The sequence below is a fragment of the Falco rusticolus genome, chromosome 4 (genome assembly GCF_015220075.1).
Source record: "Falco rusticolus isolate bFalRus1 chromosome 4, bFalRus1.pri, whole genome shotgun sequence".
Classification (NCBI taxonomy): domain Eukaryota; kingdom Metazoa; phylum Chordata; class Aves; order Falconiformes; family Falconidae; genus Falco; species Falco rusticolus.
Genome location: NC_051190.1, coordinates 5,912,389 through 5,933,560, shown reverse-complemented (window position 1 = coordinate 5,933,560; position 21,172 = coordinate 5,912,389). Strand labels below are relative to the sequence as shown.

General features: G+C 42.5%; 1 protein-coding gene across 6 annotated transcripts in view; it reads left to right on the top strand.

Moving 5' to 3' along the window:
* BICD2 (BICD cargo adaptor 2) overlaps nt 1-21,172 on the top strand; it is a 98,506-nt gene that overhangs the window by 13,080 nt on the left and 64,254 nt on the right. The gene's annotated exons all lie outside the window — the stretch shown is intronic.

Sequence of the window (21,172 nt, the reverse complement as noted above, 5' to 3'; positions counted from 1 at the left end):
CAGGAATGAGGAGAAACTGCAGTGGCTTGATTCAGCAGACATCAGCCAACTCCAGCTTCCTTCCTGGCTTTGGTCCTGTGTTCCTCTCTAAGCCCACAGGGCTTTGGTTTTGTTTTGTTACTATTGCTGATTGTGAAATTGCTGCAGTTGGAGAGCAGAGTATTTTGCATAACCTTTATAAAGTTCTTCCTTTTTCTGTTCATGAAGAATTTTTACCAAAAGGTCTTCAAAAGTGAAGGCTTAGAGTAGCATAAAAAACATCAGGCGTTTTATTTGAAATTTAACTTTGCTAATCTCTTACAAGCCTGTCATCTTTCTTAAAATGTTAGCAGTTACCATGTGTAATTTGCTTTGGTTGTGCGTGTATGCCATTTTCTTTTCTTGCATGGGTGTATTTATGTATTAAACATTACGTGATAATTCATGTATTCACTATATTAATATTATAGCAATGCCAGGTGTACAAGTATATGCACAGTTGGCTTAAAAATAAAATTATAAGCTTTGGCCCCAGGCTACTTTAGATAAAGCATAGTCAGCAGGAATGAGGGTGTTCTGCCCTGGGACAAGTATGTCCAGTGACCATCTATAAATACTAGAAAATTTCAACTGAAAGTTTATTTTTGCAGGACAAGTAAGTTTGTCAGTGGTGGAGAGCTGATGGTGATTTCACGGCAGATTTGCGTATTAATAGCTTGGTGCTCGAGTCTTTTCTTGATCAGCTGGTAAGTGGGGTGAGCATGCTGGGTGCTATGACGAGCAGTGCAAGAGGGGGTATTCCACTGGGAAGCTGCCACAGCTAACTTAGCAATGTGAGACTACTTTCTGTGTGAGAACAAGTGAAGTTTGCTTCACAGTGGTTTCGGGCCAGGATAGATGGAAAGGGCTTAGGACATGCTGGTTAAGAGCATCCACTGGTAGCACTGTGTGTGCATTAGGTTCCTCTGGTGTTTGGGTGCAGTTTGAGGGAATGTAACTGCCCGTTCTCACCTGCCGCTTGTCAGTGGCTTCATTGCAGCCACATTTGACTTGGACACAATTAGGCAAAATACAAGGCAGCTATTTCTGTAAGTTTCTTCTTTTAGGAGTAGTAAGTCCTTTTTTTTTTTTACATGAGGGCAGCCTGTGTTTTGTACAGAGTCCAATTCAAAAGCTATTTAAAGGTGGGCTGAAGCCAAAATACCCAATCTAATCCCTGGGAAATGAGACCCCTTGCACTTAATTGGCTAAATTAGAGCACTGTTTGGGGAGCAGGGGTGTTTTAAAACATCTGCCCCCCACCATCACCAGTTACAATGCAGTTTTGTTCTAAGATCCTTCGGTAATCATAGAAATATTTTAAGAGCACATTTGAGTCACTTGGAACAAATCTAGCTGTGGAGTTGTTCAGCTCTAGCCTCTAGTGTATTTGTGTTCCTGCAGAGAAGTCCATAAAAACTAAAGACTGAACCGTAGTACGTACATAAGTAACCACAAACAGTGTGTGCCATGCTTAACTTATTTTCTCATTTTCTGTTCTTTCCCTGTAATCTTTAGAGGCATTCAAAACCCTACTGGGCAATATCCTGAGTAACCTGCTGTAGGCTGGCTCTACTTTAAGCAGGGAAGTTGGACTAGATGATCTCCAGAGATCTTTTCCAGCCTCAACTATTCTGCGGTTCAGTTATTCTGCTGCTTATATATGTATGGTTTTTACATACTGTGCTTTGTAATATGCCCCCTAGTTTGGCATACACTTACAACAGTTAAAAAGTTTGAACTAATTTTTGTGATCCACTCCCCCCCCGCCCCGCCCCCCCCCGCCCCACTCCCAGCTATATTTAGGCAGTGAATTCTTGCTGAAGGATTGAGTAGCTGAATCTAGATTTTAGCAAGTGGAGCATGTGAGTTATGTTAGTTGTTTGACTGGGTTTCAGGAGGACTGAAGGAATGCCGATTGCTGTGACACTTGCAGCGTTACCTCTTAGGAAAGGAATGCAGAGATGGGTTGTCTTTTCTCAGTGTCAAGCGTTTCACAAGCTTTATAGTTCTGCTGCTGCATTTAGGTTTTTGTGGTGATCCTACTAATCATGCTCACGTTCAGGAATTTTGAAGCCCTCCTTCACCTCTGCATATATTTGGCATGATTCTACGCTCTATCCTTGCAAACTGCTGTTTAACTTCTAGAGTGATGTGCATGGATTGTGGTCACCTTTAACTTCTGTGGTTTTTGGGGATGGGAAAAATCCTGTATTCCAGGATTAATTTTGACTCAAATGAGCCATTGACAATATGTTCCTGTCCTCCTGGGTCCCCAGTGGAGGTAGGCACATGGGGAACTGGAGGGAAACTGTACCTAGGATTGTCCGTGGCCAGTAGAGTCAGGCTTGAAGCATGGATGCATGTGACTCCTCTCTTCTGAATTTTGGGAGGTTGTTAGGAAGGTGAGAGCCTCTGAGGGCTGGGATGTGGGCTTTGTGTGAGGGCTGCTGTGAAACAGGTAGAAACCAAACAACGGGAGTACAGTGAGAAATGTGGTGACAGAGAGCTGCTAATATTTGTAGGTACATCTGCACAGAACAAAAACTGTGGATTTACATTAGCTACTCCACTGGTTTGTAGCTGGTTGCTCTAATCTAACCAGTGTGGCCAAGTGCTCTAAATTATAAGTGAGTTATTGGGACTGAAGCAAATGGACCTTTTTAACATGACACAAAGCCTGTTAACATCAAAATTGGTCTGATGTTCCCTCTGACCTCCCCATTGTTAGGGTTTGTGGGGAGCATAGTATGGCATTCATTCCTTTCATGCTCCTCAGTGTGTCGGACTGCAGCTGGGGAACGTCTCTTGGAATTTAGCTCATCCGGGGAGGCATTTTCGGCTGGCAAAGCCCCTGTGAGGCATCTGTTAACTTTTAAGGTTCTTGGTTCTGGGAATTGTGGGAACCAGCCTCAAAGAGCGTTTATGCATTTATCGACCCTGTGGTCTACTGTGCCTGCTCTTGATCAGCGTGGTTGTGTATGCTCTTATTTTCACAACAGGCCTGTCCTGTACTTACAATAGGCCTGAAATAGCATTAAGGTTGACACTGTATTTCTATGTGTACTTGACAAGGAATGTATTTTCTCAGCTTATTATCGTTCTTCTCTGTGGCAAGGTCATCTCCATAGAAAGTGATTAATTTGATGAAAGTATTTCTTTTGCCTTGGGGTCCTCTATTTGCTGCCTGGTACCATGCTGTGTTAGTCATGTGTTGGCTTTGTCTTACAGCACATAATATTAGGCTTTGTATGAAGAATGTGGCCTTAATCTTCAGTGAGTACTGCTGTACAAGGGAACAGAGCCTCCACAAGATGTGGAGTTTATGCATATCTGAGTTTTGTTCCATTGCTTCTTGATTCAATGAGTCTCTAAAGCTAGGTTTTACTTATAAAAGATTGCTAGAACTATTCCTGATTGGTGCCTGTGTGCACGTGAATGCTCTCCAGTGCACAGGCTTGGATGGTTTGACTTTTCCTCTTGTGTTTTAAGATCAGACTTAATGCTGTGTTTGGAGCTGGTGTTGCAGCAGAGCATGGTTTACAGTGTTTTTCCATTGGACTTACAGATCTAGTGTCTTGAAATTTCAGGATTGTAGATAATGTGTATATTTCTATTTCTCTTTTCAGTTACGTTTGGGGAATTTGAGTAACATGTGGGGGACAGGTAGAATTCCTTTTCCTCCATTTCTTTAGTTTTTCTTCAATGTTGAGGCTTTCATGTGCCTAAAAGCACTGTCTATAATGGAACAAGTCAGCTTATGCAAATTCTAGCTTTAAATGTGAAACGAGCTCTTGGAGAGACAGAATTCTTCATTGTAGTCTTAAAAAAGTAAAACTGATCTGCTTCAATATGTCACTGAGTACAAGATGGGGCTCTCTGCTTCTCCCAGTTCTGTGTGGGGATCATGGTTTGGTTTTGAAGTAATAATGATTTAGACATTAGTCCTGTATAGATGTACCCAGTGTTTCGTTTGAGAACGAGCAGTAAGGGCAGCAGTGGCAGTGAATGCAAAAAAAGTGTAATAATATGCAAGAAAATGGTGGGGTGGGTAGCATGCTATTAAGCACACCCTTAAGAAGAGCCATGTGTTTGATTCTGAAAGGCTGAAGAACGTCGGTTTACTTCAGTCCTGACTTTGCTCTTTACTGCAGTCCCTTGCTTACTCTCCTAAATCTGGAAAATGTACTTTTCATCAATTACCCATTTGTGACCAGAGTAGGACAAACATGATTGGAGATGTGCTACAGCAACTCATGAAGCTGAACGCAGAGATGTAGCTTAATACACTGAGATGTTTACGGTGCCATGGAGTGCATCTGCTGTGTGGCTGCATTAAATACATATTGCATATTTGGGGTCTGGTTTCCTTCCAGGCCCACTGTCTACATGTAATGCATGTCTCTTAGCACGCTACATCTTAAATGCAGTTAGATACTTCCAGTGATCTGTTGGCAGTAACTTCAGCATCCATACAATTGCATCAGAGGATGCGGAATTGCTTCACATTTGGTCCTGGGGAGAGAGGCAGAGCGATTAACTTTTATCAGCATGCCAACAGCGTGATACTTTGCAGTGGTTTATTCAGTCAGATAATATTTTACAAGTACTCTGAATATATAACTGCAAAAATGTATCCCTCATTGAAAAACAAAACCAAGCTAATCCCACTACTGTTCATTCCTCTAAAGTATTTTCCAAGGCATTTTTGAGTGCGGTGCTGGGCTTACTTGGTGTTGAAGGGAATGTAAATGTTTGGGGAAGAATATCCTGGGCAAATGACGCAATTATTCAAGTTCTCAACCCACAGCACTTCAGACTAGTATGTGCTTACTTGCTGAAACTGAAGTTTGGTCATCCTTTTTCTCTTCTGTAGCTTCTGCCACAGCTGAAGGAAAGTCAGAGTAGTCTGCCTGCTTGTATGAAAACTAGACAAGAAGTCTTGTTCTTACACGCCAATACAACAGCACTGTTCCTTGTCCTGGCTAGGATGATTTCTCTATTCTATGTAATGACTTAGACTGAAATAATGTCTTGAATTGACTTGTGTTTCTGACAGCTGCTGTTTGGCTAGATTTGCTTAATGTGTGATATTTTTTTAGGGACTCTTCTGCAGCTCTGTTGGAGGCCTGGTTTTTGATCTTTACCTTGGGGGCCAGCGTGGAAGGCAAAAGTTAGTGTTAGGCTAAGAAGTTGGAAGCAGTTACTGCACAAAGGAGAGGAGGAGGCTTGGCTGCAAGGGCAGAGCAGTCAGTCATCTACAGGCTTTTGTCTCTTCTTCCCACTCCTACTTGTTTCCTTCCTGCCCTTGGTTTTGTTCCTCTTCCTTGGTTTCCTCGTGAACTGCACTATAGTTTCTGCTGTGCAGGTTCCCTTGATCTCCCTGCTGCTGTTACCCTGTGCCACTGTTTTGACTGTCTTACCCTTTCCTGTGGATGCATGCTCTTTGCCTCCTCTTTATAAGATCTACTTTCTCCCTTGACACTAGTAGTTCTCTGGCTCCTCGTCTCATCAGGCCTTTCTGGACGCTTCTCATTTCCAAGCTCCCAGCTTCCCGGCTGAAGAGCCTCTTTCTCCTCTCCCCGGTTGGTATGTTCCCGTGGCTCAGCCAGCTGGGCTAGTGGCATTATCTTTCAGGCCTGAGGCCATCAGAAATGCCAGGCGCTGCCAAGGATGGGTAAGAAGTGGAGGGGGGGGAGGATAACCTTGGCTTAAAGCCTTGTCTGTGCATAGAAATTACCACTTTGCATTGACCTTTTAAAAAGAAAGCTGGGTTGAGTTTAAGTGTGCAGTAGGCTCTGGGTTGTCCTATGCCAGCATAAGCTGGGATTATTCCGGTTTATTGTTTGAGCACAGGTGTAAGGCAGGTGCTACTGCTGCAGCAAAATCAGTTTGAACAGGAATTAAATTTCCCTGGACCCCATCTGGAAGAGCATTAGAATTGATCCAAATTGGATGACGTTTGTACTGGGCTCCTGAGTGGCTATGAGCTACTGGAGACTGGTTGGGATCTGGCAACTACACCTGAGGCATGTCGCGCATCTGCTCTGGCAGGGCTCTCGCTGCCCCAAAATGCAGCCAGTGCCTCTTGCCCTGTCACCAGGGAATGGCGGAGTGGTGTGGCAGGGGGTGCCTCTGCTGACCGGGCCAGGCTGATGCCAGTGGAAGAAATGGACATCTCCCCTCACACCCGATCTCTGCCAGAACCATCTGGGACCCCGAGCCGAGCCACTGCCCGTCCTGTTGCATTTCCCTCTGAGCCCTTCGCAGTGCTGCGGCTCCTCTGGGCCATGTGTTGTGGCAGCTCCTCTGCCCCTCAGCACAGGCTCCTCCTGGGCCGCATGCGGCTGAAGGAGGGCAGGTGCCTCTGCAGCTGCCATGCCACCGGCTGCTCCCGCTGCTCCTGCCCAGCCCCGGGGGTCCTTCTGGCCTGGGTGGCTGTCCTGGCCAGGCTGGTGGGCACAGCCCGGCGCGCTCTGCAGCTGGCCATGGAGCTGTCACTGGCCGGTTGGAAGCTTTGCAGGATAAAGGCTATTCATTGCTGCCAGTGTCTGCCAACTCCTATTGCAATTAAAGGGTAATCTTTTCTAAATGGTGCTAAATTAAGGCTAAATCCCTCCCTCATGCCACGTAAGAGGATGAATCCCTGGTTTTCTAAAAACAGCTTATTGTTTGGGCCACTGCCCAACGGACCTGTACAACAATGGTCTGGATAATTTGTCTGTTGAGAGGACTCAAACTTTTTGATCTGTCTGTCTGTGTAGATCCTACTCAGAAATCCCCTATGGGGGAATATGGAGAAGTCGAGGAGTTATTTACCACTTCCTTGGGTTGCGTTTGGTTTGAAACTTGGGAGAAGTTTCTGCTCGCTGAAGACCTCGTCCTGGCTGTGGTGACCGTGGGGAGCTGACTCTCCCAGTGACTGTGCGCTGGGGTCGTGCTGGAAGCCATCAGCTCATCAGCCACTGGCTGTGCACGACGTGTTACACTGAAGAAAACAGTCCTGGCAGCATGGCTTGGTTTGTTTGAATCAAGGCAACTGTGTGCATAAAAGCGTGGCTTAAATTAGTGTTCTGTAATGCAAGGCTACTGCTGCACAAAAATTGGTGAGGAGGGGGGTTAACTTTTGACCTCTCTTTTGGGATTGCTGATCTGGATTAATAAACATGATAGGCAACAGATTTCACTCTTGGGAAAAGGAGGGGAATGATGACTTCTGATCCCTTGTTAACACTAGGCTTTTATGACTTTTTTTTTTTTTTATGTCTGTAGGGCAAGCTGCAATCAAAACGTTATTTGCTTAAAAACATGTGGATTTGTTTCTAAAAAGGAAATGCAACTGAATAGTAAGAAAGGAGGGGGCAAAAACGGGGACACAAATTGGTGCCCAACTCATCAGTGAATGTGCCATTGTAAAATGTATCCAGAAACTTGCATTTATTCCATGTTTTAACACATACTCTTTGAGGGGGATCACTCGGGAATTCCAGTGTGATGATTGTAGTGATAGAATCTGAAATCCTGTAGCATTAGAAGTATTATTATATAAATTCCTCTATTGTTATGTGGTTTGTTTTTTTTTCTTCTTCCTGTTCACTTATGACCAGGTATATAAAAATCTGTAATATTCCTACAAAGATCACACCCGGTTTTTGGCTTTCTTAATATGTATACAGGCTCCAGGACTGGATGATACCCGAAACAGTCTGGTCTCGCCAAGGTGTAAGAGCTGGTGGTTCTTGCTAGGGTGCTGGCAGACGGGTTCAAATGCATAACCCCCTCAAGCAGGTGACCTTGTGCAGCTGAACCTTTATGGATGTGTTTGGATTAGATTTAACAGCAATGAAGCCTGCATTGTGTTCCTACTAAATGTGAGTTCAGAACTTGGGTCAAGATGTGTTTACTTGTTGAAAGGTGCGTTTTCAATTAGCAGCTACCGTCTGCAGCAAGTATTTAGAAAGCAGGCTGCTGCACCCACGTGAAGGGCCTCTGGCTGGAGACAGGACAGAAATCTTTAACAGACATCCCCTGTCTTGCAAAACAAAAACACAAGCAAAACTGAAGAGCTGGTGGAACAGCTGTGCTGATGAGAAGCGGCCTTTGAATTAGTTCTTGCAGCATTTAAAAAGTGAAGTTCCCTCACATGTCCAAAATCATAACCGAAGATTCCTCTGTGCATTTTTTTTCAAAGTTGATAATGACATTTGTTTCTTTTCAGTGGCTATGGAAGTCAGTGAGAGCACTGCTGAGGAATGCAAACATTCCTCCCTGCTTCCTGCTCCTCTGCTTTGCTGCAGTCCCCTGCCCTGCCGAAGTCAGGGGTGTGATGAACTTGTGAGCACAATAAAATAAAATTAGATCCATTCAGAGGAAGAAAAAAATCCTTCCTTTTTATTTCTAAACAATACCTTGCCATCATTTCATCAGTAATGCTTAAAAAGAGATAGCCTGAACTTAACCCTTTGTGGTCAGGATTTTACATTTACCATCATGGCTGAATTTACTGTCTGCCATGCAAACTGGAGTTCTGCACACCTTTACACAGTGGATGTACAATCATACTGGATCTGTGTAAGTAGCACTTCATACCTAACTTTATAGTGGGAAACAATTACCCACGGAGCAAGGCAGCAAAAATGAGATTCTCATCTCCTGAAATGATGAAACACATGTAATTATTTTTAAACTTGTCTGGAGGAGGGAGAAAAACAGTTCACTAGATGTACGTATGAAGTCTCATTCTTAGTTGGAAACTAATTCTTTAGTGCAATACTAGATATATTTATGTTTTGACTTAGCTATAAACAGGTGTATTCCACTAGCTATTTTAGGAGCTCTAAGTGTGATCTGCTTTCAAAGACTCCAAAATTCACAGACTTAATTTACTGCCTTTTATTTCTGAACGTCTGGAGCTTTGGAAGAAAGTAATGACATACGTTATTCAGGTTTCTTGTCTTTGATAATCTTGAACAGATTGCTGAAGCTTGATCCACTACTTCCCTTTGTAATGTTTTTTGCGATTTCTCATTGTGTATAAATCTCTCATGCTGTTTGAACATCTTTATTGCTTTTCATTGGATCTTCCGAGGCACTAATGTCATTTCAGGTTTCAGACATTGGCTTTGAACTCTCAAGACGGAGGTTTTCAAGACACTTCTAGAACTTGTAATGATGTAAATTTTGTTGATTCCTAATGGTAGTTAAACTGCTCTTTCTGTTTATTAAATGTCTGCTGAACAATTCTCTGAAGCGTTTAGTAATTCCATATTTTCTGTGTTGAGTCATGGAAGTCTTGATGCATCTGTTAGCAATGAAGATTTTTTTTTTTTAATGATTTCCTTTTCTGTTGAGGTGCTTTACAGTTCAGCCAATAATTTAAAAATCTACATACATTTTCTTTTCTTCATAGTCTTTTAATTAAAAAAAAAAAAAAAGCTTGGCATTACCAGAAATAATCAGGCTCTTGTCCTGTTATCATTCAGGCATGTATTTTAAAGAATTCTGGTCTCTCTTCAGTAGCCTCTGATTGTGTATAACTAATTTGCAGCCTGAAGACAGCTTTTTCTTGACTCTTTCCTGTCGCTTGCTTGCTGCTGCCTTGCTGGCAATGACAAACTACTGACTGTTGTGAGGATTTTTTTGTTTTCTCTTTCTTTCTTTCTTCCATTCTTCCTTTTTTTTTCCTACGCCTGAGGACTGATTTTGTGTTTTGGTGTGGTTTTTTAAATGAAAATTCCTCTGAAATCTTTTTTGAAGTCAGGAATAGACCATGTTCACAGGCCAACTTTGGATTTCTCAGATTACTTGCAATTTGGAGAATTCAGAGTTTATCCTGATTTCAGACCCTGGGCCTTGGTGTGATAAGGTAGCTAGAAAAGGAGTCTCCTGCTGCACTTGCAAATGATGAGACTCATTTGCTTCGTCCCCTCTGGGCAAGTCTTAAATCTGTCCTGGTAGAACTGAGAAGCTGCTGTATGAAAAAATGTCTGTGTTTTAAACTGCTCTTTTTGGAGATCTTCAAACATAACAGGCTCTCAATTTTGTTAGAGCTGTAGCTGCTGTCAGAAGCATAGACCACACCTCACTTGTTATAGAAGTAGTTTACCATTCAGTTCTCTTCCCGTTCTTCCACAATCTGCTTGAACCGGACTCTAATTCTGGGCACCCACAAACGTAGATGTGGACATATAAATCCTTGCCTGTGTCTGTCCTTAAATCACATTCTCCTAGTTATCCACTTAGTAGTGGCAATGGAAGTGGCACTGTTTTGCTAGGAGTGGAAACTGCAATGTCCTCATTGCCAATCCCATGGCATGTTTGCCATAGGAGCCCGTAGGATGAAAGGTGTGCACTCTCTTACTATACAAAACAGATGTGTTACGCTATACAAAAAAGATGTGGACAGGCTGGAGAGGGTCCGGAGAAGGGCCGCAAAGATGATCAGAGGACTGGGAAGCCTGCCACATGAGGAAAGGCTGAGAACTGTGTTTATTCAGCCTTGAGAAGAGAAGGCTTAGGAGAGACCTTATCACCATGTTCCAGTATTTAAAAGGTAGCTACAAAGAACATGGAGACTCTGTTTTTAGGAGGAATCACATGGAAAAGACAAGAAGTAATGGGTGCAAGTGACTAGTTACTCCTGGGGATATTCCAATTGGATGCAAGAGGAAAATTTTTCACAATGAGAACAATCAGCCGTTGGAAAAATCTCCCCAGGGAAGTGGTGGATTTTCCAACATTGGACACATTAAGATTTAGCTGGACAGGGTGCTGGGCAGTCTTGTCTAGACTGCTTTTGCCAAGAAAGGTTGGACCAGATGATCCTTGAGGTGCCTTCCAACCTGGTATTCTACGATTACATATATGATCTGGCGTTTACTTGTGTGAGGGCAAAGCTGCAGTGTGTCTGGTGTGATCAGTGGGGTCACATCCACGTAAACAAACTGTGCTGAGTAAACTCTGAGAATCAGACTTTCAATGTGTGGATCATGCTGACTGGTCTGTCTCTTTTTTTCAAAATAATTAAAAGAAATTTGGAAAGCCATTGGGAAGATGTGTTTTTTTCCACTGACATCATTTAGTGTAAGGGGGAAGTATCTAAATTAACTAATTTTGCCATGCAACTCATGTAGACATTGTAACACTTATTTGGTGAAATTGGCCAATTTTGAGGAATGGGGTCTGTTTTTTCTCATCAGTTTTAATTACGGTGTTCAGTGCAGTTCAAGCAAAGGCCATTATTTCCAGCTGAAGTGGCAGAAGTCGCTTCTGTTATTTGCTGATTGTATTTACGGGACTGAACTTCAGGAAGACATGTCCTTCTTTGTAAATACGGGGAATAGAAGCTCTGGAAAACAGCTACCAAGAGTAATCACAGCTCTAGTGATCTTTGTGCTGGCATGCACTGTTTAATTCCTCTTGAAATCAAGACTGTGCAGTCTCTGTCATGGAATTTCTATGAGTGCGTTGATTTTAATTTACCTTCTCCTTTTTTCCTTGTTTCCATGCCAACTTGTCTGTCTCCTTTTTTTCTTGCTCATTTAACAGGGGCTTAAGACTTGCAGGATTGATGTTGAAGGGCTTTGTACTTTTGATGATCGCCAGCTGATCGCTGTTACACAAGATTATTCCTGGTGTAACTGTATTTCATAAATAGAAATCCAATACCGACTAATAAATGCTTTACTATACTGTGCATCCTGTACCTGTCTGCATGTTTTGTTGTGTGTTTTGCATTCTAGCTTGTAGCTTCCTTGGCTGTTCACAGCTCTTCTTACTCTGACCTGTTTGTGTTTCCAACAACCTTTTACCTTGCAGTTCAGGCAGAGTGCATAAAATAATATCAGCTTTAATGTCTTTGGATCAATGAATGCCATTCCGTTGTATTGTCAGGGAGGAGCACCTACAGCAGTAGGAAGACTGGTCGCCTTTGGGCTGTATTTGGCTGCTGATCTCACTGGTCAGCCTGGACTCCTGTCACAGGCATCCTGCGTGCAGAGCACAAGCTGGACATTTGTCTGTAGTGGGTGACTTCATGTTGCTTCAGCTTTGCTTCTGCGGCAGCTCTGGGCTAGTGAAGATTCCCTTGTATTAACAATGGCAGTTTTTTGTGTGTGTTAGGCTAAAACCTTGTGAGGACAGCTCTACTCTTAAGGGTAATAAATTGAAAATTCGTTGGACTCTGTATTAAATTTAGATCTGATTGAAGAAACATGAATTGGCCAGAGGAGCTGCAAGATTCTGTAAAGCGACATGGTTTCGGTTGTTTGGAGACTCCTAATTTAAAGAATGCTCAGTGTTTTAAACACAAAGGCCATACATAGCTGGAAGAGTGGCAGGCACTAAAGGATCGATGCTTTTAATGGAGATCTTTAATTTATAGCAGCAGGATCTCTGCATTCACAGCCTAGAAGTGGTAATTTTTTGTAATTCTGAACAGCACATGAGGCTTATGAAAATCATTAAGATCTGAAGAATGAAGACTTTTTATCTTTGACCTTGGAAAGAACTAGCATCTATGTTGAGTGAGGCTTCCTGGGTGTGTTTAAGTTTTACTAAAACCAGCAATGGTACAAAAAAGTTGCAAATACACCATCCTGGTAGTGGGTCTTTTTGTCAATCCTAGAAAGGTTTCAAATGTACTGCGTGCTTTTTTCTTTCTGTGATACAAACAGTATCTAGCTGCGTAGCATGTATGAAGACTTGGTTATCTCTTCTGATACAGTTTTTTTTCCATACTTGTTTTTATCAGTCTAAATCTGTACTATTTTCCACATACATAAAGCAGACCTTAAGCCCTTGGTATAAAATTTAGGGCAGGTAATAGGAACAGGAAAGACTTTGTTCTAAAGCTGCAATTTTTTGAGCCCAGAGTTATGGCTGGAATTGCCAAGAATGTTATTTGTCAATAGTTAATGACAGAGGTCCTTAAATTGCTCCTGTGAGCTTTGGAGTTACTCAGTAGGCAGAGGAAAAATGCCTTTCTCTCATACCATGACACTAGTTAATGCGTGGCTCTGACATATGTTAGGAATTCTCAAAGAATGAAGGCAGACTATCCATGCTTTAAAGGAAGACCTCAGGTTTAGTGTGGGAATGTCAAGGTGGTTAATGTTGTGAATGCCTTTTGTTCTATGTGGAATTTTGTGGCTCCTTTTGATGCCTTACGTGTCAAGCCTTGATGTCAGGGAAATAAAAGAATGGGCTTGTGTTAATGCAGATTTCATCAATGTGTTACAGTGTCTTGGTGCTCCTAAACAATTACTTAAAATTCTAGAGAACTGCAGTTGTTTGTCATAACTGAATAACCTAATGTTAATGAGCAAAGCCCAGTGCTGGAAGGTTGGATTGCTTGTAGTTGCCTGTGTGATAACAGGAATTAAGCCACCTCTTGTTACTTGGTGCCAAATGTGGACGTCTTTATTATTCAAGTGGAGCGTGTAATAAAGTCGAGATCTGCACACAAGGTAGGTGGCTTGGCTACCTGGTTATCATTCCTCAGGTAGCTGGAAAATGGGTATCTGGAAATACAGTGATCGTGTAGCTACAGAAGGGAGGAAAATGAATGTGAAACTGATATAATGATTTTTTAATTACTCTTTATAGTATAGAGTATTTACTTTCTAGCTATTCCAGGGAATGGCCCAGGGGCATAAAAAGCAAGCAGGAATCTTTCTGATGATAGTAATTGCCAGCATTCTCTAGTTATTAAAACAATATGGGACTTGAAAGAACCTACATAAGAGGTGCCAGAGCAGCCCATAGTACTGTGAAGTGTGGGCTTTGGAGGCTGTGGGTTTGCTCCTAAGGTGGGAGACAAAAATGAACTTAAATCATAAGAAGTATGAGAAATATTTGAATGTTTGGAGAGAAAGAGGCACTTGCTTTGCTTCTGATATAGTGTCATGAGAATGTGGTGATTCAGGACCCCTCGGATAGCTGCAGAGCAGCAACACATCCCAGGATAACTGGGCCTGGGCACAGTCTCTTTGGATTCCGTGGATGCTATTTGGAGTGGGCTTGACTGAAGGGGTGGGATCCGGAATGGCTTCAGCATGTCCGTGATTGTGTGCAGCTCTGCGCTTTAGCTATCCAGTTTAGCAAAACCTCTTGCTCATTCTGTCTGCCTGTGAGGGCAGCGTATGTTACTTCTTCCTTTTGACAGGCCTTCAGCTCAGAAACAAGCAGTGAGTGACTGCTGTAACCCGGACGGGGCTACATAAAAATAGCTACCAGCGTGTTTGGGATATCATGTGATGGGGCTGCTTCCTCCTTGCCTGCGCGGCTCACTGGTGGGACCCACGGCGGGCGATGTGGCTGTGACGGAAGCCTTTGCTTCCTGTTTGCTGGTGTGTAAGTAATGCACCAGTGCTTCATTTTCTCCTGCATTTGTAGTTCTCTCTTCCTTAATCCTTCCCTTTCCCCCAGAACGTGTCTCGTGGAGTCATGTAGATTGAAATGTATTTGTCTTCCCTTTTTTTAATGATGGCAAAAGACGATCCTTGAATCTTTTCCGACAGTGGTATCACTAGTGGCTAGACACCTGAGCACAGTGGCAACTACCCCAACAGCACTCCCTTTAGCTGTATCAAGTATTGTTTCAGATTAAACAGTGCACACCAGTGACTTCACCACGTGTGCTGTCGTGGTTGGCAGTTGCTCTGTACTGCCTGATGTAGAAATTGTGTTACAAGGAGAAGGCTGGTTTTTTTTTTCACTTTCCCTTCTTGCTTTTTAACTCAAACGTTAAAATAAAGGCCCAAATGTGCCCATGTCTTATGTTTATTGTTTTAAGCAATACACAACCATAATGGGCAATGGTAAGTGGACGTGCTGGAGTTCAGTGTAAAGTCTGGATGTAGGCTGCAAGCAGAAAATGAAATGGAATCAAGAGACTCATCTGGAGTTGGTTATAAATACTGTGCTAGCTGGACACAAAAGACCATGCAGTTGTAGTTGGATTAAATTATCTGGGCCTTTGCTTCAGTTCTAAGTGGAAAATAAATATGCTATTCACATGTAAGGATTTTTTAATGAAAAAGCTATTAAGATAACAAGAAAAAGTCTGCTTTTGCAATGCGGAAATTGCTACTAATGGTATATCTGATAATATGCTTTGTGCAGTCTTGTGTGTATATGTGTCAGACTGTTTAAAGGCCACTAGGACCAAAAAAACTGTAGTTTTTATGAAGCTGCGTGTGTACAAGGTAAATGCGCAGCTGAGCTCCCATAAGCACAGGTAACTTCAACATATGCAGTAAGTGGTTCCACAGTTATCATTCCATCTCTTCTATACTACTTAAATGATTAAAAGTGTGCTTAGGTGTTTAAAATAATTAGTCTGAGGTGTTTTTCTTTCTCTTATTTCCCCCCAAAGTGCCTCATGTCTTGGTTCATTCTGATACTGGACTGTGTTTACACAACCATATTTCTGACTCCTTGTGGACCAGGGTTTGTTCACAAAACCATCTGTTATTGCCACAACAGAGGAAGCCACTACCCTGTTCAACAAGCAGCAGGGTAATGAGCTCTATATTAAATAGGTTTTGCAGGATGCAACTTCCTTTTATTGTTTCTTTACTGGGTGTGCCCCCTCAGAAGGCAAGCGATGTTCTTGGTCAGGAGGATTCCTCATGACATGACATGCTAATGCCCATTAACTGTTGTATTAAAAAAAAAAAAAAGTTACAGGAGTATTATTGCAGGATTTTATCAATATGGCTAACAGTGAACATGAAAGATGATTTTTTGGGGATTAAAACCTTCCACAGTGCACTAGTCCCGGTACTGAAGAGAATGGAACGAGGCTTCTGATGCTGTACTCTGTGCATGTGGGTGGTCCTTTGGTTACCAGTAATTAAGGAGTGAGTGGAAGCTGTGTCTCTTCATCCCTAAATGCTCAAACTTGATCCCAGTTAAAACAACAGTTTTCTTGGTTCTGTAATTGCAGATGCTGGGTTGAGGCAGAGGAGGTGAGAGGGAGGTTTAGTCTTAATTTTTGGGGACTGGGTGCTGAGCTGGGGAGCATTTCCCTCGGTGCTGACTTAAATTTGGTCAGCCTTGTAGAAGCCTGCAATTAAACATCAGTTGCATGAGTGGATTGTGTTCATCTTTTGTAAGTAATCTTTCTTGTGTGCAAATGAGGTGTTATAGCTTGTATTTTATTTTTATGCTAACTTTATAGAAAAGTAGTTTATAATATTGCAGCAACATGTCTCTGATGTGTTACAGTGTTAACAGTGTTAAAGATGTTAACAGTGAAGTTAACCCATCACATCAAAAGACATTCAGCCGGCTTTTGTAAGAGTAGGTTCTGCAATGTCACCTTGTGATCTATTACTTAACAGACACCTAATAAGGGAGCTCTGCTACAGGGTTGGGCTGCCCTGTTGCTCCAGAAGGACTAATCCTGCTCCAACTCAAACCACAACATTTTATGGAAGTGCAATCTAGAATTATTTTGTCTATTAATTGGGCTTTTACCAAAGAAAGTGTAAACCATTTTTTTAACAAAATCAAAGCTGCATCAAAGGCTGGACTCTTTCCTAGAGTGTGCAGAAATCTTCACTGTTTCATCACCTCTTGGAAGATGAGTTTGGTGATCCCATGTGGGGTAGGCTGGCATGGTAGGAAGGGATGTATCATTTCGAAAAGCCTTGTGACTCCTCTGTAGGTACCAGTTCCATGGTGAGCTGGTGTCTGTGAATCTAGTCCCGCCGCTTAGCTAAAGGTTTGTGTATGGCCACTGGAGATATTTGAGCACGGAAGAAAGAGCTTGGTCCCAAGCTGGTGAAAAAGTGAGAGCTTTCACAATGATGAGGAGCAGAAATTCATATAGTTGTACTGACACCCACGTGGTGAATGGCCGTAGCCTGAGCATGGGCTGGGCTCTGGAGGGAACTGGTGTTGGTGCCGGGTTGGAGATCAGAGGTTGCCCTGGGGAGGATTCGGCCACACCTGCTCCTAGCAAGGCCACACATGTTCTCATTGTGTACGCCCCAGACTGCAGTCAAACCGTTTGCATATGTTGAAATATAAACAAGATTTTTCTTAGGGATGAGAAGGGGGGCTTGGGGGAAATTACACTATTTCCATTTTGGTCCGATGCAGAGGACATAATGCATCTATTCGCTTGGTCAGCTAAGTATAACTCCTCCTAACTTAAAATACAGTCACGTGTGTGTTTAGAGGACCAAGATCTCATCTGATTTTTCTTTCATCTTCATAAATAAGTCCTTAGTAATAACAAAAATTGAACTGACTCTGTGGGAATAGCATCATGGTATGATACGTAACGTTAAATGTAAAAGAATAAAATGGCACATGTACGGGGGGGCGGGTTTTGCTGATGCTGGTGCTAATGGTATTGAATATTAGCTAATGCTTATCTCACTGTCAAGTTACATTCATAGGTTGAAGGTAAAGATGGAAGGAATGCAGTACTGTCTGCAAATACTCCATGATGTATTTGCTCAGTTTCCCGCGACTGATTGATCAGGCGCTTGCTGAACAGCACTGGCTATCTATGTTTTTAATAGCACTAGATGAAAGATTTCTCTTCTATGAATTTTTATAACACAGGCTGTGTGAGGCATGAGCTTAAGATAACCCTACATTGTCTTTTATGAAATGTGTAATTTCAGTATGATCTTGTTGAGTTTTAAGTAAAGGGCTAACATTTTAAGAAGGAATGGGCTGCTTCTAACATTTCTAGTGTCTAGTGACATCCTTTGAAGGTTCATCACGTACCTTCTCAGGCCTATTGATGGGCTTTAGTTACGCTTCATGGTCAGCTGCCAGAGATCTAGTGTAGTATTTATAGATCACTGATCTTGGTTTTCAGTGTTGAAAAAATATGTCATTGTAGGTAATAACCTACATCAAATTTCTGCACTTTCACTTTTTATGCTAGGCCTGATAGTTGCTGAGTTCAAGTGCCTGCAGAAGAGCGACTGTCTTAACAGGACACTACTCTGTTTGCAGTCTTTTCTTGATTTGTACACAGGAGAAGATGAAGATCCAATGGCCTGCTCAACAGGATCAAATTGACCTTGTGAACTGGTCTGTACAAATAAAGCATTCTGTAAAATTTAGCAGAGGGTTTAAAAGCCAGCAATTGATAATCAAAATTTCTGCAACGGGATTCTGGAAAGAGTGAGTTTTAGCTGTGCTTTGATGCCCCATTGGGCAGTGAAGTGCACCCTTTGCACTCATGAGTAGAAGTCTATAGTTTCTCCTGCTCTCAAACTACTAAATTGTGCTGATGATCAGCAGCATTACCTCCTTATCCTGCTCATCTCCATCTCTGGCAGCATCTTTCTTTTCTTTAAGGCCTGGTCTTGAGCTGTGTGGATATCTACTTGCAGCAGACAAGACCATTAGTTCATTGATCTGTTATGATGCAGAGGAGAGCCTCAGGACAGCTTATTTTATTTTATTCCCTCACCCATCAGGCTTGAAATTTATCCTGACAGGAGGACTTTTTTATGTTGACTGCTGTGTTGCTCCCCTTTGCCTTCCTGCCCCCACATGCTCTCCTTTTCTTTATTTATAAGAAAGCACAAATATACACACACCAAAATATCTCTTTGTCTCTAATTTAAACTCAGCAAAATGCATTTGGGGCCTTCTAATTTTCCTTCCCTGCTACAGTTACAGCAATTTTTTCAAAAAGAAAACCCAGACCTTGGATGAATGCCCGTTCCGGTCCCTGAGAACAACTAGAGCAGCTGCTGGTTAGCCACTTACTCGCAGGCTTTGAAGCTGGCTCTCGCTGGGTGGCTTTCCCAGGAAAATGACTAATGGTGGAGACAGCAGTAGGTTGCGTTGTGGTCATGGGGGCACCATCCTGCTAATTATCCCCAGGGCAGGACACTGGGGGCTGAGGAAACACTCCACACTGTCAGTAAATGTATTTTTTGAAGTCAGTTGTGTGTGCTTATGAGTGACAGAGGACACGTTTTAGAAGGATATGAATGAATGCTGATTTATAGCACGAGCTGTGAAACAAAACTAGCGTTCTTTCAGGAGCAGGGTGTTGCTGTGAAGGCGATGCCCACCCTCCCTTGAAGAAAGAGGGAACAGGAATGAATGAAATAACCTTGTGACTAATGTCCTTTGGCTTTTAACTCCAAGCTCTCCAGCCACTCCCCTTGGAAGTCAGAGCGAACAGTAATGAGGGCTGCAAGGCTGGCTTTGCTCACTGACACCAAAAGGAGAGCACATGTACCCTGAGTACATTTCAGTGCCTGTTGTTGAAGGAGAGTAGGGCGTGTGGTATTCTTTGCTAATCGCTACAAAGCCTTCTGAAGGGAGAAAAGCCTTGAATCTCTCTGAGTTGTTGTAAAGAACAACTGAAGGAAAATGCCCTGTTTGATTTTTGATCTTGTGACTTTTATCCATATGTAAAAAAAAAAAATAATCTTAATTAACTACACTTTTTTTTTTTTAATTGGGGTTTGGGTTCTATTTAAATTTTGGTGGATAAACCCCTTTTTCACTGGAAGGGTAACTAATGATAGCCTCCTAAAAGGGGCAGTTTCTGCAAATCCTGCTTGATTTTCAGCAGAGAAGCTGAAAGGCATCTACTGGAGTGCTCCCAAACTGTGAACAGGCACCTCTGTTGTATGTTTATTCTGGTGGCGAACATGGTGATGAGTATGTACGTGATACTGCTCTACTGGTGCATGCACAGAGGCATGGCTGCACTTTTCATTGAGAAAGGCAAGGGATGTTTTCAGACAAGCTTTCTTGTATCACCTTTCTCCTGTGTCTGTGCCTGCTTTTCTATTCAGTGAATTTTAAACTAATTCCTCCTCTTCTTAATATGCCTCTTGAAGGACCACATTGTGCTCGTTCCAGTCTGTCTGTGGCAGTGCACTGTACATGGTAATGTGACTCTGGTAACAAGAAGGTCTTGAAGCAGCCCTTGGACATCTCTGGATGCATGAAAGCAAGGGTTAATGTTGGTTCATCTGTTGAGTACAATTAGTTTCATATAGCATTGTTCAGCACTGAGGAAAGGGCAGCGTGGCATTTATTAAGGACTGCCCCTTGCTGCTTGACATTTCAGCATCACGTGCGACTGGATGCACAGCCTGGAAAACGGGGAGAAATGCACTTCTTGGCTGGATGAGCACCGCTGGGGGACATGCACAGACGATGTAGTTTTCACTTAAGCAGAAATGAGCATGAGGGACACTGGTGTCCTATTTTCCTGCACGGTTCCTTTATGAAAAGGTTAAAGGAGAAAAGTATGTATGCTTGGGTGTGTAGGCCACAGGTAGTCAGCGATGCCCTGTCGCTGACTTCCAACTTAATTAGACCCTGCTGTGATGAGCCCTTCTGACTGCGGGGCATTTGTGGTTAGGCAGGAGTTGGTTAGTTCGTTGGCAGCATACTTTATGGTGGTGGACTGATTCAGTTTTCATTATGTTTTTCAAACCCCTCTTATACTTTTGAAGATTACCATTTAATCTCAGAAGACTGGTTATTAAAGTAATTGACTGAGGAGTTTAGGGAGGCCGATGAATAGCAGAAATAAATGCATTGGTGTTCATGAGCATCAAGGTGCTGTTCGCAGGACAGAAAATCAAACTGGAATAAAAAAATACTGTCTTGTGTATCTGCTTTCTATTCTGTTGTCTGGTTCTGGATGTAATAACATAAACGTGCTCCTTCTATAGATTATGCTTCTGAAGAGATGGCCCTTGGCCAGTGGTGTGATCATATGGAAACATATAGGAAATACTAATTGTGACTGGGGGTGCAAGTTGGGAAGAGCACGAGTTTTTCACATTCATTATGAAGTCCACAATTAAGCTTTCTTCCTGGCAAACTGAGTTTATAACAAAGTTAAATGAGATTGCTTTTGAAAACTGCTGCAAAGCATAGAAGTGCTGGGGCATTATCATGGATGAAGTTTGTCCTTCCTCCTGTACTGGCTTTATAAATCTTTTCTTGAGATAAGTACATTTTTGGACTGGTGCTTAGGTTGGTTTCACCTGCTTCTTCATATAATGGAAGGCTGCAATAGATGAAGTATAAAACTGAAACTTGTTTATTGTGTTGTTGCCCTCTTTTTTGTGGATTTACTGCTATCCTGTACTTCCCAGGGCATTGGGACTGTCATTTTCCTACTGTAGGGCAGGAAGAT